This window comes from Macrosteles quadrilineatus, unplaced genomic scaffold (assembly GCF_028750875.1).
Source record: "Macrosteles quadrilineatus isolate MER2022 unplaced genomic scaffold, UCM_ALF_1.0 Scaffold_2__2_contigs__length_208266976, whole genome shotgun sequence".
In the NCBI taxonomy this organism is placed as follows: Eukaryota; Metazoa; Arthropoda; class Insecta; order Hemiptera; family Cicadellidae; genus Macrosteles; species Macrosteles quadrilineatus.
The window spans coordinates 114,359,620-114,371,857 of NW_026542595.1; the positions used below are offsets into that span (position 1 = coordinate 114,359,620).

Genomic DNA, 12,238 nt, shown 5'->3' on the forward strand with positions numbered 1-12,238 from the left:
TTAACAAAAACTTTGCTGATTTCTATTAAGGCTCGCGCATTTAAAAAAAACTACCAAAAACAGGAGAAAAACAATCAATCAAAATTGTGTACCAAAATGTACTTGGATATAAACACCAAAATATGCTTTAGATCTTACAGGTTTGGAAAGCCAATGACTGTACCTAAAATACTGTAGGGGAATAGTTAACACCAGCTGTTTCAAACAAATGAAAAATCTCATGTAAATAAAAATTAAAATATTGTTAACTAAGGATAAAATTAAAAGTTCCAAAAATCTTTTGTGAAAAGTTATTATCTTTTGATTAATTTGAACACTCCAATTGAGTTCTAGTTCTAGTTTTTACAATGAGGTACCAATATACAATGATGGACGTTTTAGTCAACATTATGTTCGAAATGGTCTTAGCCTTTTACTTCTTTGTGATATACAGACTGGTTAGGTGTGCTGTTCAACCAGGATCTCAAAGACCTATAAAGTGTCCTGCAGTGTGTCCTTCAAGAAGATGCCCGTGTGAACAAGGAACCAATCGGAGAAACAGTTAATTGTTTGAAAAATAAAAATGTGTTTTAAATTGTAAAGTTGTTAAATGTTACTCCTCAGATAAGTAAGGTACAGAGGAAACATTCAATGGTGGTGTCTAGCACTAGTCGCTGGTGTCTAGCACTAGTTGCTGGTGTCTAGTGCTAGTTGCTGGTGTCTAGCGCTAGTCGCTGGTGTCTAGCACTAGTTGCTGGTGTTTAGCACTAGTCGCTGGTGTCTAGCACTAGTCACTGGTGTCTAGCACTAGTCGCTGGTGTCCAGGGCAAAGTCCAATACCAAACCCCAATACCAAACCCCTCGTCATCATGTACCACAACTACAACGCTTATGGTGAAGGAAGGCCCTGTGCCCTGTCCGATAGAAATCTCCTCAAAGTGCTCGCCGTTCGGGCTCTTGCTCTGCACAACATAGGTACTAGACCTGAAAGTGTACGGTCGACCCATAAGGAAGTTTACTTTGTACCTTACTTCTCTGTGTTCATTCTAAGGTGGTTTGATATCCAGATAAGTTTTTGGACCATTGTCTTATGAAAAATATGTAAATTGCGAAAAAAATTTATAAAGAAAAAATACTTTGTTAGCCCATATATTGAGGGAGTTGTCCACAAATAGGGTTACATAGTTTACTATTTTATACTACCTATTGCTTTAGTACCATACCTCAATAAAATCATACAATCAATACCGTAACGTAAACCTTAAGAATGTTTAATAAAAAATTTTTTTTCAACAACCCATTTTAAACCAATTAAAATAAAGGCGTTTATCAATTTTTCATTTATGATACAAAAAATAAGAGTAATACTGGTTCTTATTAAGTAAATAGTATTCATATTCCTTAATGAAGAGAATCGCATTTCCCCAAAATAACAAAGGAACTTTAGTATTTAATTAAATTGTCTTTGTATAATAATTCTGAACTCTTTGGACCAATGTAATTCCTCTTAATTTTAAAGAATGTATATTTTAATGAGCTTAAGAAAAACACAATGACAGGTTACAAGATAATTTAATCCTTTCTGCTTAAAGATGCGAAGGTATTCTCGCTTCCTTTGAATTTCTCTCTGCTTTTCTTAGCGTTTGAAATTAATTTGACATCATATCTACGTTCAAAAATAAGGATGGTAGGGTTATAATTTGAAATTTAGTGAATTAAAATATCGACAGAGAATCTTGCTTAAACAAATAATAGTGAAAGAAGATGGGTAACATTAGGTTTTCTTAATAAATTTGTTTATCTAGATATACAAAATTATCAACCCTCTCTACTGTTTAAATTTACACTACAGTGTTGAAATTTACAACCTACCTTCTATTCATATTATGTGTCCCCCCAGAACTGAGTTTTTTGCACACCATTGAAAAAGTAGTTCACAAATAATTCGCGAACCAGCATGATCGGACTATGGGAACGGGGGTTTTATGGGGTAAAAATAGGTTTTTCCCATTTTTTACCCAAAAAACATAAAATTTTGCAAAATATTTTCAAACCATTTTGTAGTGCTTAAAAAAACAAATAATTTAGTATATTGAAGTGTTACTATGCGCCTAATGGTTACGGAGAAAATTAAAAAAAATGTAAATTTTAAATTCCCATGTTATTATTGTGGAGAATAAGTAAACTGTTGTAGTTTGCTTGTTTATGAACATACTTTGATCAAATTTGAAATTTTTTTATTTCTTACTAACTATTAACATTTAAAAAAAAAAAAAAAAACAGTTTTACCCTCGCTGATGCAGCAAACCTAAGTACCTGTTAAACTAATTCTATAGGAAATAAATGTTAAATTTTTAAGTAGACATTTTAGTGTAAATCCAATCAGACATATGGAAATTCGCTTAGTCTGCAGGTTTGCTGCGGCGAGGGTATTTAAATTCACCTTCTCCTAAATCCACCTACAGTTTATTAGGTAAAAGTAAAGAACGATAAGGTGTGAGCAGGGAAGAAAAGGGGGTACATTACGCGATATAATATGGAAACGGAAACAGGGAGTCTATTGAAAATAAACAGAGTGGAATCGAGATGCAGAAGAATGTTATGAATCCAATAACTTGTTGTAATCTCAACTACGCCTCCATCTAGAGGTATTTCTGCATGGAATCATGGGATTGCAACTTTCTTACCTTTATTGCATTTCGAATATCAAGAAGGCTGTGTCAGTTTCAATTCCGCTATTCCTACTCCATCCCAACAATGCAAAACTCATATAGGGAAGTGTGTTTAAGATATTAGAGTTTATTATCATGTGTTGACTAGGCCTATAGTTGTATTTTAAATTAAGCTACAGTGGAACCGCAATAACAAGAGTAATTTTCAAATGACCTAGAATTTATTTTACCCCTTATTTTGCAAACCACTAGGAGAAGTAAACATTTATCACAAGTCTTATTTTGTTACCCCCATGAGAGTCTTGCTATTGAGGTTCTACATGGTTCTACTGTATGTATATACTATAATATATATATATATATATGTATATAACTAAACTTTTTAACTGCTTTAAATCATATATATTTCCTAACTTGATTTATAACGTGATTTTCAGATTTGTAATATTTATTCAGCAAAACGTTAACATTAGTTTTCTCAAGTACAGTAGTTTGTTTCTGATAATGAATGGTTATAGTGTTAATTAATTTTACTCTGGTAAATTAAAACAAATTTTTATCTGACAATTAAATTGAATAGGCTATGAAATAAAGTAGGAGATTAAAGTACAGTGCAAATGCATACGTTAGTGAGAGAGTTTCACACATTAATTCTTGGTGGAAAACCCCTATGTACATTGAGATTTATGTGTAGTTATGCTCTCCTCAACCCCTATAGAGTGAAAAGAGCAATCATTGTCATTTTCCTCCTTACTAATACCCCCCCCCCCCCCCCCCCTACTATGTACATTTGAATATGTCGGCCTTTTCATTATGTCTCTATTGCCATTTTTTCTCTTATTTGAAGACCTCCAAAAGAAAAATACTGCTTTATTCATTGAAACCTGCATTTCTGCTGTTACCGACACTTTTACCTGTATATTAGGAGGTGGCGCGCTCAAAAACAGGTGAGTGTTTCTAGAACTTCTAGACCACCAGCCCCTCCCACCGACGGAGGCGAACTCTTTGTGTACACTTTCTTCAGTTTCTTCAATCATAACAAAACATGGCTAGACCTACTGATAACATTAATTTAGCTTCTAAACTTGTTTAAAATACGTTTGTGTATTTTCCACTTTACTTTCCACTGTAACTTTCCAAACTACTATGTATAGATGTTTATATTAATACTGTACATAATAATTTGAAGATAAGTTTATTTAGTTTTTGTTGTGTCCTCAACTGTGCAGAGTTCATCAAAGTTTATCTTGGTTCAAAGTGAGTGTTAAATTGTGAGTTATTACGTTGAATATAATGTATATATGTGGACGCGTGTGTCAATAAAGTAAAGTATAGTGAGGTTATGTGTAGGAAGAAGGTTTGAATCTCGCGCGTCGCGCCACCAAACTTGTATGTGACGTCACAGAGTACACTCCCATTCTCCTACCCAAGCCGACTGGGCTGCGCGTCTCGGGTGCGCAGTGGACCTGTGCGTTGTCTGGATTCTTTGTGCCATTCTTGGCATACCAAAATCAGACTTAGTCCTCATATTTACGGACCAAATACCGTCCTAAATTTCATCAAACTCGCCGAGAAGGCGCTCTATTTTCTCTCTGGTGAGTACAAACCATCTTGATTATCCTTTTCATACAGTATTTTTAAGAGTTTAAGAGATTTTAGGCGCTAGAATGCCAGCTATGCGAACGCGATTCCTCCAATACTTTACATACTTGTCATGTTTGCCACTACGAACTTCCGGCGGTCGGTGGGAACAGAGCTCCTCATCATCACAATCACAACTCAGTTATTCTATGGAGAGTTGTGATAATTTGTGAGTGCGCGAGTGATATCAAGTGTATTTCGTTATGTGTCAACCTTTAAATTCTGTTATGTGAGAAAAGTGTCAACGGTCCTACAGTTTGTGTTCGTGTGTTATCCGAGCTCAGCCACTGATATTTTTAATTTGAAAAAATTAAATCTTACTGTTGCCTAAACAATTTTTAGGTGCTTTTAAAAAATATGTTTTTACCAAAAAGTGATATGTTTTTGTGTGATGTGTGACCAATGCTATGATATTTAGCAGGCCTGCCCTTTTTCTTTAGTTGCTTTGGCAATAAAGTAAGTTTTTATATAGTTTTTAAATTAGGCATAGAGTAATGGTTAATAACTTTTATTGGCTAATGGTTCTCCAATTCAACAAACAAAATCGTTTGTCAATAATTGTGACATGGTGGAGGTGGATTGACAAGGCTCTTTAGGGTTAGGATTAATTTTAATATCTTATCTCTCAAACTAACTTAATTTAGTGAAGGAACTCCTTTAGCCCAAAAAATAATATTCAAACTAAAATTTATAAGATTGAATAAGTTAACTGTACCATACAAGTTAGGCCTAGCCTAATTTGATATGTACCTGTTTAAGTACAGTACTTTGATGTGGTTATGGAGTAGGTAGGCCCTATATATCATGCAATAAATAGGGCTGTCTCCTAATATAAAATATTCTATTCCTCCTTTATTTGTCTTATAGGTCTATAGTGAAATAAATTTAAAGCAAAACTATCATAGGGCCTAGGCCTATATAACAATTTGTAGCATTTTCATATAACTTATTATAGCTCTTGTTAATAACTTAGGCCATTAGTTAAGTTAGTTAACTTAAATTAACTTAGGCTATCTTTTTATCCCAGGCTAATTCATCTTAAATGTTTTTCATCAGGCTATTAAGTTAGGATAGATATTCTTAGGATTGTCTGCTTGTATATTAAGTTTATGGGTGTATAATGTCACTGTTTGACTCTTTGAAACATTAAGTTAGGACCTTAATAGGTTAGACTGCTCTAAGAATACTGAACTGATATTGAGATATGGAACTCCTACCAATTCTTTTTCTGTATCTAATTAATCGCTTTAAAAATAATAGTTTATTTATTATCATAGTTTATTTTCTGCTTAAAATAGTTGTTGATGAAATGTAAATATTTGCTTAGGTTAATCCTATAAGTTAAATAAAGAAGGGAGATGTACTGATGTGCCAACTAAGTTAATGAAAGTAAATTTACTTGATCAAATTTATTTATTCATTTTAGGCCTACTTACATACCAATGGACTTTTCCAATTTTATAAATTAAACATAACCTAATATTTCTCTTAAATGACTGTACAGTAAGCTAACATATATCTAAAATAACTTAATTTACATTTTTAAACAATAAATATAACAATTTAAATCCTTGCTCTCATTTCATACTGCACTTAACTTAGCTCTAACAAAGCTGTTCTTAAACAACAATTTTTCTAGTTGTTTTTAGAAGGCTTAAATTTCTTACAACTAAGTAGTGCAATGATTTACTGAAGTGAAATTTTAGCGCTAAAATCTTAGGTGTAGAATATCATGCAATAGGCTAGAGTTTGGTTATCTGCCAACATCATAAACAAGATCTACTTCAGGGGTTATCAGACAATGTTCTTTGCCTGAATTTAAACCTTGCATCATTCAAGAGTGACTCATTCAACGAGCTCTGTGAATTGTTTAACTTGATGTGTATTAAATTGTTGCCTTGGTACTCGAGATTAAACTTGTTTCCACTTCCATTGTTAAGTTATATCTTTTAAGTGTTACAGGAAATTTAATTTTTGATGGGCATAAGTTAACTTAGTTGGAAATATAATTTCAGCACTTGTTTTGGTAAATTTAGGCCAGGAAAAATTTCCCGCTTAATGTTTGGTAAATGTAAAATCATGTAACCTTCCAACTTAAGATTTGTGATTGAAAAATCGTAAAACGGACGATCTTTGGATTGAAGTAAAATCATACAGTGCTCATTGGAATGACACTTACTAAAATTAGGACAAATCTTATGGTAGATATCGTCTCAAAAGACAATAGGTACTTGATACAGTTTTATATATTAAAGTTTAATTTGCGAAAAGATGAGTTAGATATCTATCTTAATACCGGTAAACCTAAATATTTTTTGTAATTTTGTCGAGCTTAGACAAATTTTATTTCAATTTAACTAAAATTATAGGCTACTTAAGTTACCTGCTAAAAAAGTTTATTTGTTATTTTACAAGATAAGTTAATACAACATAACCTAATAAGTTAACCTACATTTTGCGATTTTTTTACATTATCATTATTCATCTTAAAGCAATTTTCTTGGGTGAATCACCATACTCAACGCCTCTCAGAATATTCTTAAGGTTATTGTATCCAATATTTAACTATATAACTAATCATTAACTCTAAATTAGACAACGCAATTGTATTAGTAGCCGCTAACATAATACAATATGCTTCTTCTTTAAGAAAATAAAACCCTTGTCGAGCTTCCAAACTATTTTTGAGTGAATAAAATAAACAATGAAATAGGACTCTCCTAGCTAATTTAACTAGGTTTTTTTAATAGTTAAAGGGGTTTTTTACAAAACTTAATCCAAAATAATTTCTTGTGGTATCTCTCAGACTTTATTCAGATGACGAGTTAGCTTAATTAATGATTGGATAGTTCATAGAAGCGTTTTAAAATCTTTGTTATCTTCTTGTAATCCAAGTAAGAATAATTCTGAGATTTCTTACTTTGAGCGAATCTTTGAAGATTTTATATTGGTTTACTAACGAGGGAATATTAATCTATGTCGTTTCATTGGCATTGCTGTTACAACCGCTATTCCTCCTACAAAAATCAGTGATACAATTTATTTGGTTCAAATATGTAGCGACTAGCTTTTTAACAAAAAAATTATTTCTTAACCGTTGAGAGTTAATGTAAGTTGTACTAAAAAAAGTGTACTCATTGAATCAATCACGACAGAGTATGCTGCTGTCAACCAAAAAACTGACAAACTTGTAATCACACAAATTGAAAAGGTGGACTTTTGTAAACTGTACTATTTTTCAAGATTTTCTATCAACTGATTATACAACAACCTAACAGATCATAATTTCAAAAGTATTTCTTCCTACGAGAGCCACATCAAACTATGTTCTCTTTGCGCTAACTAGCTACAGTTGGTCCAAACTGGATGACTACTTTAGTTACCTAAGTCAACGTCACTAATCCGAGTTTTGAACTCTATGTTAATTCAGGATCGACCAATGAAATGTCTACAAGGCCGTCTAGTCTTCTAATTTATTCAGGTTTTTTTCAAGCATAATCAATTCTAGACATCCAGTAATCAATTCTCCACAAACCACAGTTTAATGATATCAGAGAGGGATCTTCCTAACGATTTATTTCGTCAACAAAGATCGATGATTAAAGTGAACTTGTTTAAAGTTTTACTTGTGGATAATTTTTACAATAAAAATTACTTGTTGATTTTACCAGCAATTTGCATGAATTTAATTTGTCTGTTTTACGCATCGGTACATTTTTAGCTGTCTAAAACCTGATGATGTTATCTAATTCAATCTTTGTTAGATTGTGTTGTTAATTTATGGCCAATGACAAACGGCATCTAGGTCTAATAATTATTGACCACAGGATTGAACTTGAGAACCTCAAGGTTAATTGTGAGCACTGTGAAGATTCTGCGCCCCAATTATCGTTCTTATGAGTTTTTCCAGGTTTTCAATTTCACAGTGAAGTAAATTACAACAAAGAATGATTTAATAATTTTTAAATTGCTTTTTAAAATAATTATTATTTTGCTGCCAAAAACTTTTAAGAGCAAGTTACGATTTGAAATCTCAGAGAATGTGGCATTAGGAAAATTGTCAGAAACTACTTTATTCATATTTTTTTTGTATATTTTGTTCATCTGCTCGTTTTTCTTTTTTGCATTAAATGCTTATATTAGGTTCATTCAGATAAAAGTCATTGACTATAGACTGCGTATATCTTCTGAGATTTTCCATCCTACAGAACTGTAGAGTTAGAGTATAGAAGGTCAGCTCGGCAAGTGTTATTTCGGTGTTGGACGGTTGACTCGACTCGGAGCTATTTTAGAAACACTGTTCCTTTGTTTTTTAAGCAGTAAAGTTTAATCCTCCAAGTTTATGGATTGAAATTTGACACAGTCGTTGACTTAGGGTTTTTGACAAATTTATTCATTCATTCATGTTTTAAAAGTGCATGCGAGTTTTTGTTTCTTGGCGCAGATAATTTATATTAAATGGCATTTAGGTAAACATAGAGGAACCTCTTATTACTGGTTTGAACATTGAATAAACAAAAAACAAAATATTCATTTTGTTATTTCAAGTTCAATTCATAGTCGTGATACAATATTCAATTTGTCTCATACAGTTATTACAAAACGTTTTATCAATGTACAGAAATAGGCTTATTCAAAATAGTTGCAAAACTTTCAAAATGTAATTTAGATTATCTTTAACAATTATTACTATCGTTTGATACATACTGTAAACCCAAAGCATTACTAATTACTAATTAATCGGCAAATCTAAAATAAACTAAAATATTTCTTATAATTCAACAAGATATTTCATTCTTCACAAATTGATTGACGCAACTGCTAAATTGGTAGAGAATTAGGTTTCATCCAATATGGCTTTTTCCAATTGATTTCCAATGTGGTGTCTCATTTCTACTCTTCAGTATTGGCTTTTCACAAGTTTATTAAAGTACCGTATCAGAAATATTTGTTAAGGCGGCGGATTTCATTTGCTTTCACATCTCAAGTATAATTGATAACTGTTTATAAATACCGACTTGTTATTTTTATGTAGGCCTACCTATATATTTTTGTTAATAATTTTAAGTGCAATACGAAGTATTTTTTATTGTAGCAGAATATTTCCTTACTACGTTGAAATCAAAATAAGATAACCCAACTAAAATCATCGTATGTTAATTTACAAAAAAAGTTTTTCAACGTTTTTATTTGTTACTAGCTGTACCCATGGGCTTTGCCCCGTTTAACTTCATAAGTATTCACATGGCTCAATCACGTCCTGGTTGAAGTTCGTTCGCTACGCTCACCTTCAGGTTGGAGCTCGTTCGCTGTGCTCACTTGTTTTCAGGTTAGCTCGTTCGCTACGCTAACTTGCCTCCAGGTTGATGTTCGTTCGCTACGCTCACTCACCTTTTGGTTGCAAATTAGCTGTTGTCATAAATTTCAAAAAGTCATCCCTTTTATTGTTTATAATATTTTGATAAAGGTTTTTATGTTTTAATATTTAACATTGGAGAATTTAAACGTTGTTAAGTGCACAGGTGTGCTGCGATTGGGGTGAAAGTAAACATCTGCTTTTAAATTATATTTATTTGTAAACATTGTAGATCAAAAAGTCTGACATTGGCCTACTTAAAACCCTCTGGGCAGAGCCCTTTTGACGGATCTGCACCAAACTTCACTCGAACCATCCTTAAAAGATGCTTAATAATGCATAAGAGTTTCATTACAATCTGTCGAGTGGTTTTGGAGTCCATAACGTATATACACACATACATACATACATAGTTCCTCTTTTATAGATATAGATAGATTTTGGTAGATTAACCTAACCAACATTTCTTATAAATTAGTTGTTAATCTATAAAAGTTAACAATTCAATTCCTAATTCATAAAATGACTTAAAATAAGCTCCTACACCTAACGTAAATCAAGTAAATATATACATTTTATAAGATTACGGTAGTTAATTTTACTGAAATTGTTTAATAATTGATTTTTTTGTTTTATTGATGTTTTATACAAATATTGTTTCTATAATGGAGGTTGATACTGTTTTTATGGAGGCATAGTAATAGGACAAAACATTTCAGGGGTTCTTCAAAAATTTTTTCGATCGTGTAATCAACATCTGTCTGCGTCTTCTATTTGCATTGAGACATTTTTTCTAACATTGGTTGCTTTGTTTCAAAGCCTTTCCAAGGTTCCAAGTTTCACTTTCTACCTTGTTTCTAGTTAGAAATTACCTCTGATTAATTATTGTGCAGACATACAATCCACCGGATGAAATGGTCAATTAATTTCTCTAAGTAAGTAAAAAACCACCGATTGATTTGCACAAACAAATCAAGAATGTGTTCTATTTTTTAAATTGAATAAAAAAATTATTTAAGTAACGAGAAATTTGGGTTTTCAGTTGAGTGGATTCAGTAGTCATTATTTTGTATTTAGTTTGTAACTGTAATTTAGTGTAAGCTTAAAAAAAAATTATATTCCGCTCATAATTTAAAAATAAAAACAAACAGAATTTTTTCTCAAAGTTTCATTTCTTCAACTTTTTAAATCAAAATTTCTTCAGAATCACTTTCCCCCGTTAGGAAACGTGCAAAAATAATCTCAACGTTTCACACTTTTAAGAATCTTTAAGAAAATACTTTTCTCTAATCAAAGCTCAGTCACCAGTTGCTGAGATAGTAATCAACACAAGTTAGGTAAGCGATAACCGCCCCAAGACGGTAGTCATGACTACAGAATCAATCACTTCTGAAGGGTATGAGATAAGTTTTAATTAAACAATGCATTTCAACGTCATGTTTGCTGGTGGAAGGTTTCTATAAACTTGGCTACTTTATCAAGTGTTAAAGTTGTATATTGAACATACTCCTGCAGATTTATCATCTCTATGCATCAGCTGACGACTTTAAGGGGTTTTGAATGTTTATGCGGAGCGTTTTCCGCTTAAGATTAGTTTTTCTAATTTGAACAACTTTTAAACTATTTATGCGTGTAACATTGTAAACTTTTGCTTGACTCTGGTTCTTGTGAGTGAAGCAAAAATTTAAATCCACCCAAAACTCAGAGAAACATGTAATTGTTTGCTCTTAAACACCCCCATCATAAAACACATTCAAACAAACTTCATATTTTTTGCAAGAATGCGAAGTCTATTTGCACCATTCAAAGTAAATTATTGTAGTGTAGTGGTATAGTGAAACCGTGAAAACTCAACTTCACATAAAACATTTATTGAGGTGCCTTCTCAATGTTATCACAGTTTAACTCTTGCAACACCATATTCAACAATTTAATTGCTGTATGCATATTTTTATGATGTTTGTGCCTATTTCATTAGGTACAAAATATTTTGTTCTTCCATCATCTGAATGCTGAAGTTTTTACAAGCATCATGTTCTTTGCTTTCTCATGTTTCTAGTGATCAAATAATACTTGAGTTCTTTTGTTCTTTTCTTGGCAATCCAATACTTGTGACGTTTGTATGCCGAGCTGTGCAAAAAAATGCAAACTCTGTTTTCTTTACACTTCGCCTTTCCCACGATGAATATTTTGCTGAGTCAACTTTGGGTGTTCTTTGTTAGAAGTGTATGAGTCATTTGTTACAATCACTCATGTTCAATTAATTTTTGGAATTGTTGAAGGGAATTTGTATAAAGATATTTGTTAGAATTTAGATACTATATGGTTGATATTTTAATTTATGTGCATGGTGTCAAAAAACACTAAGTGAAAAAAACCATCATAAGCTATAACTTTTGCTTTTTTGTGACTTTATTTTCTTAGGTGAATTGAACTTGCTTTTTTTCTATTACTAGGATTTTATGTTAGAGCACAAAAAAACTAGTTTTTTTCGCATCTCGTTTATGATTCTCTCAAAAATTTCAGTCTTTACTTTTCTCTTAAAAAAACTGTGCTAGGCTACCAAAAGAATACGAGGTTGATAAATTTC

The 12,238-nt window shown here is 32.0% G+C and overlaps 1 protein-coding gene across 5 annotated transcripts in view; it reads left to right on the forward strand.

Annotated features, from left to right (window-relative positions):
- Nucleotides 1-4,024: 4,024 nt before the first annotated feature.
- LOC128985514 (transcriptional enhancer factor TEF-1-like) overlaps nucleotides 4,025-12,238 on the forward strand; it is a 130,962-nt gene continuing 122,748 nt past the window's right edge. For 3 of the 5 annotated variants that reach the window (XM_054405085.1, XM_054405084.1, XM_054405086.1), the window contains exon 1: nucleotides 4,148-4,246. The gene's annotated coding sequence lies outside the window, so the exon portion shown is untranslated. Of the gene's footprint in view, nucleotides 4,247-4,383; nucleotides 4,749-12,238 lie in introns of those variants that run through there. The other 2 variants (XM_054405089.1, XM_054405082.1) reach the window with 2 other exon arrangements.